The 15,760-nt window shown below is 40.2% G+C and overlaps 1 long non-coding RNA gene and 1 pseudogene across 1 annotated transcript; both read left to right on the top strand.

Moving 5' to 3' along the window:
* The first annotated feature begins 282 nt into the window (after positions 1 to 282).
* On the top strand, positions 283 to 1,520 carry LOC132891356 (uncharacterized). The gene is made up of 3 exons (XR_009655311.1): positions 283 to 452; positions 772 to 859; positions 1,469 to 1,520. It is a non-coding gene; the product is annotated as an uncharacterized LOC132891356 (long non-coding RNA).
* Positions 1,521 to 10,705: 9,185 nt separating this feature from the next.
* Positions 10,706 to 11,739, top strand: LOC132892192 (gap junction gamma-1 protein-like; annotated as a pseudogene).
* The last annotated feature ends 4,021 nt before the right edge of the window (positions 11,740 to 15,760 follow it).

Genomic DNA, 15,760 nt, shown 5'->3' with positions numbered 1-15,760 from the left:
AAGGACACTTGCATCAACGTTCCAGCTCCAGTTACACCGTCTGAGTCAAAGTGGGTTTTGAACTTTATCTATATTCTTAGGTTTTTAACGACATTTTTTTTGCAGGCGTTTTAATTTGTTAATTTGGTCCTCTGTTGTAGGGTACATTTCTGTATGACTTGAAGCAGGCAAATGTAAATTTCTCTTTTCTTTGAGTCATTCTCAGGGACAGGTGCAGACTTCAATCGAATGGCTTTGTTGTGTTATTTATTTATTGTTCCTTGAATCTTTTCCTACAGCTCTGCTCAAAGTCCACAGGTGTCTACTGGTCCATGCTTCCCAAGTGTTTTTGTTCTGCCTAAGTTTCCAAAGAACATTCAGACTAGATTGGATAATAAAGAACCATGCAAAACCGGACTATTCCGAAGCAAAATCGTTGGGGTGCTTCAAGAATCCATGGCACAGTATACAATGTAGGTATTTTAAGTTCATGGTAAAGATGGCTCCAAATTTAAATTTTAATATTCTATTGTAAGATTTTCATTGTGCTATGTGCAAACTTTGACAAACTGTTGTCAATACAAGGTTGTCTTAAAGTCAATATATTGATTTGTGTTATTTTGAAGTGTAATGCATGCAAGAAAAATCAACTGCACATGTAGAAATTATGCAAAATAATTCAGTACTAAGAAAAGTATATGTGTAGTATTAAAGTTCTATTGCAGAATTGGCTGTGTGCATGTAGCAAACAAGTTTTGAAGTCACTTGTTTTATTCTCCCTCCAACTGGTAGGTATCCCTCAAATGACGAGTATGTCAGAGTTTCAAAGGCGCTGGTGACTAAATATCCTTTTTTAAAGGATCTTGAGGGGAATGGCTATGTAAGTATTTACAATTTTATATATGTGCTGACATTTTTTCATCAAATAATCCAGTGCAAAAAGTAGCCTACGGTGATGTGGGTTTTGAATAGCATACTTTGCACGTGGGCGGCACGGTGGTGTAGTGGTTAGCGCTGTTGCCTCACAGCAAGAAGGTCCTGGGTTCGAGCCCCGGGGCCGGCGAGGGCCTTTCTGTGTGGAGTTTGCATGTTCTCCCCGTGTCCGCGTGGGTTTCCTCCGGGTGCTCCGGTTTCCCCCACAGTCCAAAGACATGCAGGTTAGGTTAACTGGTGACTCTAAATTGACCGTAGGTGTGAGTGTGAATGGTTGTCTGTGTCTATGTGTCAGCCCTGTGATGACCTGGTGACTTGTCCAGGGTGTACCCCGCCTTTCGCCCGTAGTCAGCTGGGATAGGCTGCAGCTTGCCTGCGACCCTGTAGAAGGATAAAGCGGCTAGAGATAATGAGATGAGATGAGATACTTTGCACGTGTCATGTAGAAAAGTTCAAAACGAAATATTTTAAATAGAAGATCTTCCATATGCTATGACTTGTCTTAATCAAATATTTCAGTGCTAAAGTAACTCATGGCAACGTATGTTTTGAATAGCACACATGGCACATGTCCTTAAAGCGCAAGTTCAAGACGGAGCGTGCACCCCTTGTCCAATCAGAAGAAGTAATGAATTTCAAAGCCAAATTCGGTCATCGCAAGGCGAGGTCAACCGAAGAAGCACCCCAGTCAAGTTGTGCACAGTGGTCAGACACCAGGATGAGGAGGGGAATCGAGTGTGAAGCAGCAGCCCCGAGTCCAACGGCACAGCTGCGGAGCAAAACCGTCTCAACTTTGAGAAACAGGAGAAGCAAGCCAGTTCCTGTGAGAAGGGTAAACCTATCTAGAAAATAAGTTTCTCCAAGTATTCATGTTTTCCAGTAAATTGGGTAATTTCCTGAAATGATAAATGTGGGAAATTGGGTTGGATAGTATGTGATCACATCTATTGGCATCCTAAAATCACAATCCTCTACTTTGGTGTTTTTTTGTTTGTTTTTCTTGTATTTTAGAGGAAGTGATGTGAATGTGTAGATATGTACAAATTAAACAGCATTTAAATAAACAATATTTTAGTTTTATGGAACACACTTGGCTTTCACATTTTTCTTTTTTTCAGGCCACATGGAAATGTTGCACTTGTATCATAATGTGAAATGCCAGATGCTGAAAGCTTGGTCCATAATGCAAGTTTTGAGTCAGGTTTAAAAAAAAAAACCTTGCGGAGTAATTTTTCATGGTAATTTGCCTCATAATAATAATAATAATAATAATAATAATAATAATAATAAAAAAACCTAAAAGCATCCGTAATCCGTTGGTCTACGGGTATCCTGTCTGATCTAACTGTTAACCTCATGACACCTCAATTATTTGGAAACGTTCATTCTGAAACACAATTTGCATGAATAAAAGTAGTGCACACAGTTTGTTCAAGCACCACATTTACTGTTACACCAAAATGTTGCTCTGCAATTGATGCAACAAAAATTCAGATTGTTGGCAGGGTTAGATCTTAACACTAGCCCGCTAGCCCGTGGCTAGTGCAGATAGCCACGGGCTAGTGCAAAATCTTTTAGCTCATTCTATTTATTGTACATGGTGTAATGCATTGTTGCTGAACATTACTGTCACAGTTCATTGACACAGGTTGTAACTGTGTACCATGATGAGTGCCTAATTTGCCAGACCTACCACAAGGTGGCACCACCATTCAGCACATTTAATATTCTGTAAGAGTAGGTGGCAGGGCAGTGGGGGCTGATGTCAGCCATGTTTGAAAAGTTTTGAGATGTGAGTAAGAGGAGATTTGCACTGAATTTGCAAGACAGCATAGTTTTTAACTGGCCTATCCATATGGCCAGTGATTCTGAGTGAATGAAGCATAACCTTGTATGAAAATTCAAGATGACTCCAAATCAGTCAGTTTTTAGAATTGAAATACATGTCACATTGTGCTTGTATGGCAAGGCATTAATGCCATAACATACAATTTAAAGCAATGTATTGTTATCAGTAGTTTATCATTTTGTATTTTGAAGAGTGCATTCACAATGTTTGCTCACTTGTAATTTCATTAATTTGCAGGAATGGAACAGAATTTTTAAAAATTGTGGCTGTTAAATTTTAGTTATTTTATTTTATTACCTATAAATTGTCAGTATATTATGAGCATAGAGGTAAATATCAAAGTTGCTACATGTATGTGCACAATTAATGAATATTTTTTGTATGGAATGTTTACTTGTACAAGAATTAGTCATGTTCTTTTCTAGTCCAAGATAAGTTTATGATTTCAGTTCTAGTCCATTTCTATAAGAATTTGCTATGTTTTTTTTCCAGTCTAAGGCAACTGAATGATTTCAGTTCTAGTCCATTTTGCGAGATTACTACATGTACTAGTCTACTTAACTGTAAGCAATGACTACCTCTTTTATACTTCAAAGTGACAATTATGGTTTGAAACACAAAGTCACATATGAGAACCATAATGGATTGAATAAAGTACTGGTTTTGTTACACTGAATTGGGAGCTTCTGTTGTTTGAACTTGTTCATTGTTTAGTATTTAAAATTCTTTCAGTTGTCACAGGAATTGGGCTTAAAATAGCGGGCTAGTGCAATTTGCAAGCCACTAGCCAGGCTGGCTAGTGTAGAAAAACCTTAAGATCTAACCCTGGTTGGCATGTTAAAACAGAAGTCATCAGAGTTTTGAGTGTTCTTAATAATAGAGGGGAGAAAACAACTAAGACTCAGACTATGTTGAACCATGCATAGAATATTATACAGATGAACGTAGGAATGTTCTAGGTATTTTCATGTGAAGGGTGACAATTATTTGAATTACTTGTGCATCTGAAACAATTAGAGATTGTGAAATATTTTTCATAATTAAAAAAGAGAACTTTCATATTCTGTCACGTGAAATATTTGAAGCTGCTTTTTTAATTTTGATTTTCATGAGCTATAAGCCATAATCATCAGCAATCCAGTATCTCAAATGATTGCTCTTAAATATTCAAATAAAAAAAAAGGATTTGCAATACAGAAATGTCCAACTGCTGAAAAGTATGTTAATTTCTACTCTCAATACTTGGTTGGGGCTCCTTTACCACGAATTACTGCATCAGTGCAGCATGGCATGGAGGCGATCAGCTGTGGCACTGCTGAGGTCTTATTGAAGCCCAGGTTGCTTTGATGGCAGCCTTCAGCTCATCTGTATTTTTGGGTCAGGTGTTTATCTTCCTCTCGACAATACCCCATCGAGTCTGTCTGGGGTTCAGATCAGGCAACTTGGCTGGCCAATCAAGCACAGTAATGTGGTCGGCCAACCTTTTTTGGTAGTAGTTTTGGCAATTGGGAAATCTGCACCTCCATAAAGCTTGTCAGTAGATGGAAGCATGAAGTGCTCTAAAATCTCCTGGTAGATCACACCTGCTCCTGTTTCGCAACTTCTAGAATGTACATCTCTGTTGCGCACATAGAAAAACTGACAACTTGCTCTAAGTTGCGCTAACAGAGCTGTGCACACACGGAGCTACACATTTCACTGTCCCGCTCCCAGAATCAGACTGTACCATTAGTAAAAAGGGTGGAGGGGTGAAATAACAATATCATAAATAATTCAAGAAAAATGTTATAGCAAATCATAACCATGTATAATTTGCATATTTTAACAGATTAAATGAAATATTTTATTTCAAAAACTTACACAAGGCAATACTATTAAAATAATATTCATATCCCTCACAGGCCCCCCTGTCAGTGCCAGGCCCTTAGAATCGTCCTAACTTTCCGCCCCCTAGCGGTGTCCCTGCATGGACCTGATCTGAACGGTTTAAGAGCATTTGGTTGGAAGATGGAGGGCAAAATGTGGTAATTTTTAATACATCAGGCGAACAAAAACCAAAGGAAAAGCGAGAGGAAGTCTATCTTTAACGGTACGGTGTCTCCAAGCACTGAGTTGAGTCGTGCTGCTAGCTTAGCTTTGAACTGTGGTGGTGGTGTTGAAAACAAGTCTTTTTTAAAAGAAAACAAAAAAAGATATGCCTAAAATGTCACTGTGTTTTTCTGATAGTCTGGTGGATTGTGAGTGAAAAGAAAATGGCAGATTTAATGAGGAATATCTTTGGTTTTGCATGAACGAGCAGGACGCGCGTCCCTTCCTGAGGTGAGAGAACAATGGTAAACTCGGCGTTCGGTACCGTTTGGACTTAAACCATGAATTATTCCCAACGGTTTAACGCTTTATAGCGAAGGAGTTTGATTTATCCGAACCGAACATGTTAAATGTGGCTGTTTTTGTGGGAAAAGTTGAGTTTTAAATGTTGTATATTGAAGCAGAAGGATGTGTGAGAGGAGAGGCGACACGTTGCACGCCACATTTTCCTCCTAATGGAAGAAACATCTCTGAGGAACCTGAGGATTGAGGACTTTAATTTTATTTTATGTCTAGTTTTACCAAGCAGAACTGTTAAAGCCTCGAAAGGAAGCTTTTTGCTGAATAATTTGACCCAACAGCATCCATAAAGAGGCTTATTTTGGTTAGAGTGCCAAAGAAAAACTGATGTGATCATCAGTTCGGGCATTGAACCCGACCAACTGACTGACTGAACTGCAGGAGCTTTGGTTCATGTTGGATAAAGTTCTTCTTCAAATAAAATGATTCAATTTATTGGATTAATTCTAAAATGCACTACCGTTCAAAAGTTTGGGGTCACCCAGACAATTGTGTTTTCCATGAAAAGTCACACTTTTATTTACCACCATAAGTTGTAAAATGAATAGAAAATATAGTGGAGACATTTTTCTGGCCATTTTGAGCATTTAACCCTCATCCTACCATGCTATTTTACACCTTAATCTTACCATGTGGGGTCCGTTTGGACCCCAATACTTTTCTTTAAAATTAAAGCTTATAAAGACAAAATCACCAGATAAGTTTTGTTCAGAACATTAATAACAGCAATACACTAAAGGGCCCAAGGCATAAAGAACACACTTAACCTTCATCCTACCAGCCAATTTTACATACACAAACTACCAGGCTGGGTCCGTATGGACCCCAGGAGGGAATACCTTGAAATCAATGCAGTAAGAACCAATTCAATGCAGCAAACAGACATAACTTTATTGAAGAACAAAATCCACTATGGCTGAATATCGATGTATTATAAATGCAATAACATTGCAATAATATTGCAATAACTAGCATACATGTAGCAAATTATAGCGCCACAAAAAAAAATTGGCATTATATACATGATTTTTGCAGCTCATGCAGCTGTAAAACATTCTGGATTACAACTTAGGTCTTTTCTTACAGAATTTAAAACAAAAAAGTAATTGTAAAATAATTTAGGGCTTTTGTTTTGCAGCCTGTGCTTATTGCAGCAGTGGGGTCCACACGGACCCCAAGAAGGAATGCCTTGGTAGTTTCATTATGGAACATAAAAGAAATAAAAGAAGTTAACTTTCAGTGTGCTATTCAATTATAAAATGAAAGACAGATAAACTTTACTCTGGGGTCCGGTTGGACCCCAGTAACAAATTAATTATACCTTCACAATGCAAAAAGCTGATCTTCCGGTGCTTTAGTGTTTTAATTAAGACATAAATTCCGACAAATTCATAAAACGGTGAGGCAGTATGTCACATATTTTTAAAATGGCAAACAAACATATAGGTGCGGGGTCCAGATGGACCCCACTCGGTAGGATGAAGGTTAATCGACCCCACAAATGTGATGCTCCAGAAACTCAATCTGCTCAAAGGAAGGTCAGTTTTATAGCTTCTCTAAAGAGCTAAACTGTTTTCAGCTGTGCTAACATGATTGTACAAGGGTTTTCTAATCATCCATTAGCCTTCTGAGACAATGAGCAAACACATTGTACCATTAGAACACTGGAGTGATAGTTGCTGGAAATGGGCCTCTATACACCTATGGAGATATTGCACCAAAAACCAGACATTTGCAGCTAGAATAGTCATTTACCACATAAGAAATACACTCTATACATTGCTAATTAGTTTAAAGTGATCTTCATTGAAAATAACAGTGCTTTTCTTTCAAAAATAAGGACATTTCAAAGTGACCCCAAACTTTTGAACGGTAGTGTACCTCACAGGAATATCTGTGAGATGTATCCAAGATAAATATTAAAACTCGTATTTTTGGTCCAAACAAGAACCTTGTGTCCATTTAACCATTAATTTTTACTCAGCTGCTGTGCTTACTGATGGAGGCTTCGTGAATCGTTCTGAGTGAGTCGACTCCTAAGAATCACGAATCACAGGGGTTTTGTTTGTTTTTAAATAAAAGTACCATCATCTTTTTAAGGGTTGTTTTACAATCAGGGTACAAACCCTAGTAACAATTTTATGTTCCCAGAACGTTCTGGGCACGTACGCCTTTGGTTGCCTATACTGTGCATATACGTTAGGTTTTGTTGCCACGTGGTTGCCATGGAAAGTTTTTCTGACGTTGCCCAAACGTTTCCTGTTGGTTACAACAACAACCTTCCCCTAACCTTGCTGGTTGCATGTTTGGTTCCCTGAATGTTAGCCTAACGTCCCCCTGACGTCGTAGAATGTTATGTTTTGGTTAGATTTTGCTTGCAACTAATTAGCAACATCAACACATAACTGCTAGCACATCTACATGAGAAAACTGTCAGTGATGAATGAACAGGCAAATTTGGCAGGTCTTGGAAGTTTAATGAGATAAAATATCAATAACAAATTTGAATAAAAAATGTTTGAAAATAAAAAATAGAAAAGTTTCTGAAAGTGTAACAGTGCATTCAATAAAACAATCATATATATACAAAACAGAATAAAATAGAAAAGTTTCTGAAATGGTGCATTCAATAAAACACATTCAAAACAGAATAAAATAGAAATAACAGTTTTTTAAAGTGTAACTGTGCATTCAAAAACAAAATAGAATAAAAAAAAATCACTTGACAAAAAATAGAATATAAATTCACTGTTCACAATTCAATTGTCCATCCGTTGCTGCTGACCAGCTGATCTGAAAAGAAAAAGGAACAAAATGTTTAAAAACAAGAACAATGAGCACATGTCCACAAAAGCATGATAAACCACCCTACTACCAACTAGGGGTGGGTATAGCCAAGGACCTCACGATACGATACGCATCACGATACTTGAGTCACGATACGATACGCATCACGATACTTGAGTCACGATACGATACTGCGATATATTGCGATATTCTACATAGTTCACTGAAAAATGTAAACGCAATATGCATCTTAAAATCCGAGTTGTATGTATCAGGTGATAGTGATAATTCATGGGACAAACTGAGGCAAAACAATGTAATTCTAATTATCCATGCCATTTTATTGTAACTATACAAGCGCAAGTTACAACATATTTGCAGGAACAACACACTGTCTGGAACACATTGAAAAGTGCAGTGTGCATCTTAGCCTCCCTGAGCACAATTATGAAACAAAGTGCAGTGTGGGTCAGTGTCCACACACTGAAACTGAATTGAAACCTCAGTGAATCACGTTTCTTCTGAACTTTGAGTAAATACTCAAAATAAAATGCAGTGTCTCACACACACTAAAATTGAAAATGCAAAATAAAGTGCAGCTTCTTGCCTTTGGCCTTAAATGACAAAATTAAGTTCACAGTTACAGTAAGTCACACATCACTGAAGTAGATGGGAGGACTTTGGCGCTGTCCAGTGTAGTTTGCTTCGGGTCGGGTTTCGGTGGCTCCGGCTGAGCTAATATGTCGGGGTGGTGTCGTGCTAAGTTCGCAAGTTTGTTGTGTTACCTGAATATCTAATTGGAGCAAAACAGGTTTTGCAAAGTGCGTACTCTTTGTCCAGCTCACTGTTTTTTTTTCTCCTTTCTTTTGGAATCCAAAGTGCCTCCAAACATCTGCCTTCAGCGGCGTCTCTAGGTTTACATTAACAGCCATGCTTGCTTGTTTTTTTTTCCTCACTGCAACCACCGGGAAAAAAAAGAGAAGACGAAGAGTGCCTTGCAGTGAGGTAGCGGCACAGCGACACCTTGCGGAGCGGAGGTGCGGAAGTTGTACTGGATTTACAACCCGTCTGAAACATGATTTATTATTTGAAAAAATATCGATATTCAAATTTTGAGTATCGATATTGAATCGGAAGACAAAGTATCGCGATATATCGCCGTATCGATAATTTTGCCCACCCCTAATTAATATGCATGCTTTTTCATTTGTAATTAAGTTTTGTCTACTAAAATAAATGGAGACCAGTGAACTTTATGCCATCAGTGTTTCAACCCAGTCCTCGGTGGCTTTTTTTTTTTTCCCTCTCAGCTCCCATCATGGGCGGCACGGTGGTGTAGTGGTTAGCGCTGTCGCCTCACAGCAAGAAGGTCCTGAGTTCGAGCCCCGGGGCCGGCGAGGGCCTTTCTGTGTGGAGTTTGCATGTTCTCCCCGTGTCCGCGTGGGTTTCCTCCGGGTGCTCCGGTTTCCCCCACAGTCCAAAGACATGCAGGTTAGGTTAACTGGTGACTCTAAATTGACCGTAGGTGTGAATGTGAGTGTGAATGGTTGTCTGTGTCTATGTGTCAGCCCTGTGATGACCTGGCGACTTGTCCAGGGTGTACCCCGCCTTTCGCCCGTAGTCAGCTGGGATAGGCTCCAGCTTGCCTGCGACCCTGTAGAAGGATAAAGCGGCTAGAGATAATGAGATGAGATGAGCTCCCATCATGTGAACAGGGTATTCGGTGGTCTTTATGGCTTGATGTGGAACTGAGAGAGGAAACTGTGGACTGTTTAACCCTTTCACCACTGTAACTTTATATGCAGACTGGTATATAAAAATTTGAGGTTATTCCATGAAATCTAGTCCTACGTGAGCTGATGGCGGAGTCAGTGCTGTGCGCCTCATCGGCTATAAGCCATGTACGATGAGATTGAGTGAGTGGAATAACATCCACATTCACTGGATTTTGAGAAATGGAGCTTTTTTTTTATTTTTGCAAATTCAAACTTCGTACAAATGTCTGACAGTCATTTCCGCTTGGAATGTAAACAGACTGGTGACATGATAGTAGCACTTGGTGAGATACTAATAATAATGATTCTTGAAAAATAAAAAAGATGCGTTCTGACCATCATACTTTTATTCCATTTGGGGGGGGGGGGGGGGGGGGGGGGTTGAGTCGGGTTTTATTTATTAGTCGGTTGGTCCAGCGGCATTGTTTTTCTCTGCTCATGGTATGAGCTGATAGCCTAGTAGTAGAGTAGCCAATCAGAGCACACGATTGCTCATATCCAGTGAATGTTGATAGAATAAATTTCTTGATATAAAGAAATACCATTAACACGAAGTACCTCTGTGATCAATTCTGTATTAACCGGTATGCCATTTTTAAAGAAAATGGTGAGCTAGTGGGTACCGTTGAAAACTAGATGATTTCTGCTTCAGGAAAATGTAATGCTTATGATGATAAACTGAACACGGGTAAATTCATGTTTTATCCACTAATGTTTACTGAAACGTGCGTAACCTTGATTAACGTAAAATAATTGTGCTTATCTACGTTGTCGTAGGAACTCCCAGGGAATCTGACTTCTTAACCGATCGGCATGTACAATACACAGGTTTCCCCTCCTACAATGAGACCAGAACAGTGGTGAAAGGGTTAAGATGTCCCTAAAGACTGGTTTGAGAAAGATCTGGATAGTTTGTCTGTCTGCTGCTATGAATGAGTCCTAATTTTTCATTTTTTTTGAACAGTGCTGACCAGCGTGCTGTAGCAGTGACGACATGAGTTGGAGTTTCCTGACGCGTCTCCTGGACGAGACCTCCAACCACTCAACATTTGTGGGCAAGCTGTGGCTTACGCTGCTCATTGTGTTCCGGATTGTACTGACCGTGGTGGGTGCCGAGACGATATACAAAGATGCAAGTTTATATGCAATACAACCCAGCCTGGTTGCGGAAATGTGTGCTATGATGCATTTGCACCACTCTCGCATGTAAGGTTCTGGGTTTTTCAGACCATCATGATCACCACACCCTCTATTCTGTACCTTGGCTTTGCCATGCACAAGATCGCACGCATGGAGGACGATGATTACGGACCACAGAGTAGGTGCAAACGCATGCCTCTGGTAAACCGCAGTGCCAACCAAAACTGCGAGGAGGCTGAGGACCATGGTAAGGAGGACCCCATGATCACCGAGGAGATCGAGCCAGAAAAGGACAAGGAAAAAGAAAAGAAGGATGAGAGGAAGAAACATGACGGCCGGAGACGGATCAAGCGTGATGGCCTGATGAAGGCATACGTGCTGCAGCTTTTCGCACGTGTGGCTTTGGAAGTGGCCTTCCTGTCTGCCCAGTATGTGCTGTATGGGTTTGTGGTGGCCCCGTCATACGTGTGTTCGCGTAGCCCATGTCCCCACACAGTGGGTTGCTTTGTGTCGCGTCCCACCGAGAAGACCGTCTTCCTGATCATCATGTATGCCGTGAGCTCCCTCTGCCTGCTGCTCACCGTGCTTGAGATCTTGCACTTGGGCATTGGTGGCATCCGTGACGTATTCCAGAGCCGTGCAAGGTGCCGCCACCAACAACATCAAGCCAGTCAGACGGCCTCGGTCTACCCACATTTCATACTCTCTGGCAACGCAGGTGCAAGAGCTGAATGCAGTCTTTGTGACTTGGGCCGCGAGTCTCAGGGTGATGAGGCGTCCTCACGGGAGCTGGGCCATCTGCGGCGCCACCCGAATCCAACACAGTAGTACCTGGACCAGGGTTACCATGATGAGGAGCAGTGTTGTGCCAGTTCACACCTTTTCTGAACTAGTTCAAGTTCAGTTCATACATGCTCAAAGTGAACAGTTCACGTTCAGTTCACAATTTTAATTCTGAACTAGTTCAAAGTTCAGTTCATTTTACTTTTTGGTGAAATCTCATCTCATCTCATTATCTCTAGCCGCTTTATCCTTCTACAGGGTCGCAGGCAAGCTGGAGCCTATCCCAGCTGACTACGGGCGAAAGGCGGGGTACACCCTGGACAAGTCGCCAGGTCATCACAGGGCTGACACATAGACACAGACAACCATTCACACTCACATTCACACCTACAGTCAATTTAGCGTCACCAGTTAACCTAACCTGCATGTCTTTGGACTGTGGGGGAAACCGGAGCACCGTTTGGTGAAATATGAAAATAAAAACATTTTTCAGACCACGAGCTAGAAAATCACTATACGTTCTCTGAAACTGTTCACTGTAGACATTTGCTCATGACACTGCAATTGTGGGTTTCTTACCAGGTGATGAAACATGCAACAGTACAGACAAGGTAGACCAGTTCTATACATAGTGCAATGAAATATACCAGCATTTAATTAAAGAAGAAAATAATATATAGTTTAATATATACATATATATTAATTATTTGATATATATTATATAATGTGTGTGTATGAAATGAGCAAAACTCTTGAATGAAGGCAAAACTGTTACAAGATGCTCAAAGGCACAAAAAACTTTATTTTTGAGGAAACTGCATATCTTTATGGTTGATAGAGTGATTTTAAGATGTAACTGTAAGATAACTTAATGCAACTTAATGCAACTTTAGGTAACTAGGTTAACTTTAGGTAACTTTCAAACAGTATTTGGTGACCATTTCTATTCAGTGTTGGGGACGTGGTCTATCTGTTCAAAACAGGAACATGGTTACACTGGTACAAACTGAAAACTGACCCCCCCCACACACACACAGCATGCGTACATTATCCATGAACTACAATGACCCCCTACAATGTATACTACCTACTGTACTACTGTATAATAACCACCATGTCCCTAGTTATAGCTTAGAACTGCATTTATATATTAGCTCAAATTTCTCACTCTCGTCATTGGTCTCTCACACACTCCTTCTCTCGCTCCAGCCCATTCTCCTCCTCGCTCTCATCGTTGCCTGCTACGCCTACCCCGCCCTGCTGCAATTCATCATGGGTAACGTAGTGCGGAAGCCTGTATGTTATTCAACTATTCTCGGCCGGACACTACGTTCCCCGCAATGCATTGCGCACACAATGTCGAAGCCATTTCTGTCTGGTGTGACACATGATTTGAGCGGCACCGGCTGCGAGAATACAGGAGGGGGAGACTTTCTCTCGTTGCGTTTCAAAAGAGAAAACAAATGCCACTCGAGTTATCAAGGGAAAACAAATTCCAACGTTCATTTACAGTGATGTCTGCCGTTCATGACACATAATGTGAACAAATTCACGTTCAAGTTCTTTATTAAAACATGTGTTGCGTTCAGTTCAAAGTTCATGAAAAAATGAGCGTGTTCAGTGAACGCGTTCTTTTGAACTCGTTCACGCACATCACTGATGAGGAGGAGGCTCGAATGTGAAGCAGCAGCCCCGAGTCCAGATGCTGAAAGCTTGGTCTATAATGCAAGTTTTGAGTCAGGTTTTTTAAAAAAAACCTTGCGGAGTAATTTTTCATGGTAATTTGCCTCATAATAATAATAATAATAATAATAATAATAATCTACCAGCATACGTAATCCGTTGGTCTAGGGGTATACTGTCTGATCTACTGTAACTGTTAACCTCATGACACCTCAATTATTTGGAAACGTTCATTCTGAAACACAATTTGCATGAATAAAAGTAGTGCACACAGTTTGTTCAAGCACCACATTTACTGTTACACCAAAATGCTGCTCTGCAATTGATGCAACAAAAATTGAGATTGTTGGCATGTTAAAACAGAAGTCATCAGAGTTTTGAGTGTTATTAATAATAGAGGGGAGAAAACAACTAAGACTCAGACTATGTTGAACCATGCATAGAATATTATACAGATGAACGTAGGAATGTTCTAGGTATTTTCATGTGAAGGGTGACAATTATTTGAAGGTCATCTACTTGTGCATCTGAAACAATTAGAGATTGTGAAATATTTTTCATAATTAAAAAAGTGAACTTTCATATTCTGTCACGTGAAATATTTGAAGCCGCTTTTTTAATTTTGATTTTCATGAGCTATAAGCCATAATCATCAGCAATCCAGTATCTCAAATGATTGCTCTTAAATATTCAAATTAAAAAAAAGGATTTGCAATACAGAAAATGTCCAACTTCTGAAAAGTATGTTCATTTCTACTCTCAATACTTGGTTGGGGCTCCTTTACCACGAATTACTGCATCAGTGCAGCATGGCATGGAGGCGATCAGCTGTGGCACTGCTGAGGTCTTATTGAAGCCCAGGTTGCTTTGATGGCAGCCTTCAGCTCATCTGTACTGTATTTTTGGGTCAGGTGTTTATCTTCCTCTCGACAATACCCCATCGAGTCTGTCTGGGGTTCAGATCGGGCAACTTGGCTGGCCAATCAAGCACAGTAATGTGGTCGGCCAACCTTTTTTGGTGGTAGTTTTGGCAATAGGGAAATCTGCACCTCCATAAAGCTTGTCAGTAGATGGAAGCATGAAGTGCTCTAAAATCTCCTGGTAGACCACTGTGTTGATTCAGGGCTTGATAAAACACAGTGGACCAACACAGCAAATGGCATGGCATCCTAAATCATCAGCCTGTGGAAACTTCACACTGTACTTCAAACACCTTAGATTCTGTTCCTCTCCAGCCTCTAGGACCTTAATTTCCTTTTATCTGAAAAGAGGACTTTGGACCACTGAGCAACAGTCCAGTTCTTTCTCTCCTTAGCCCAGGTAAGACACTTCTGACGTTGTGTCTGGTTCAGGAGTGGCTTGGTATTAGGAATGCGACAGTTGTCGTGCCTTTCCTGAAGACATCTATGCGTGGTGGCTCTTGATACACTGATACCAGCCTCAGTCCACTCCTGAGGAAGCTCTCCCAAGTTCTTGAATCCTTTTTTTCTTGATAATCCTCTCAAGGCTGTGGCCGTCCCTGTTGCTTGTGCACCTTTTCCAGCCAGCCTTTTCAGCAATGGCCTGTGGTTTACCCTGCCGATGGATGATTGTCTTCTGGACAACTGTCAAGTCAGCAGTCTTCCCCCATGATTGTGGTTGCATGTACTGAGCTAGGCAGAGATACAATATTTATACTGTTTACTTGAAATTTTAATATTCATATATTTCAAGATGTTTAATTTTTTTTTTTTTTGCATCGTAGGACATCAAAATTAAAAGTTGACCTGTAAGTTTAAAATGTAGTAAATTCTTTCTTGGGTAACCGATGGAAAATACACTGTGTGCACAATTATTAGGCAAGTTGTATTCCTGATGATTAATTTTATCGTTGAACAAATACAGTGCTCTCAGTCAATCCAAATTGTTAATAAACCTAAAACCAGAATGATTAACAAAGGAAAGGGCAGTTTAGGCCTTCTCAGGGGAATATATAAGTGTGCACAATTATTAGGCAACATTTAGTGTGCAGAATTATTATGCAACTAAATGAAAAGCTTAAAGTTTCCCATCTCACTTGTTTATTTTAATTTTCAGTGTAACAAATAAACAACTCAGAATTAACAAATAAACACTTCTAGCATTTCAAAAATATTCAGTGACCAATATAGCCACCCTTCTTTTCAATAACTGCCATGAGCCTTCCATCCAGTCTGTTAGTTTTTTGATTTGTTGACGATCAACTTTTTGTGCAGGAGCAACCACGGCCTCCCAAATGCTATTCAGAGTGGTGTATTGTCTTCCCTCACTGTAAATCTCATGCTTAAGAAGGGGCCACAAGTACTCAATAGGGTTTAAGTCAGGTGAGGAAGGGGGCCATGTCATTACTTTGTCATCTTTAAGGCCTTTGCGGGCTCGCCAAGCAGTGGAGTACTAGGGTGCATGTGATGGTGCATTGTTCTGC

The sequence above is a fragment of the Neoarius graeffei genome, chromosome 9 (assembly GCF_027579695.1).
Source record: "Neoarius graeffei isolate fNeoGra1 chromosome 9, fNeoGra1.pri, whole genome shotgun sequence".
Lineage (NCBI taxonomy): Eukaryota > Metazoa > Chordata > Actinopteri > Siluriformes > Ariidae > Neoarius > Neoarius graeffei.
The sequence above is the reverse complement of the archived record's forward strand: the minus strand, read 5'-3'. Positions and strand labels throughout refer to the sequence as shown.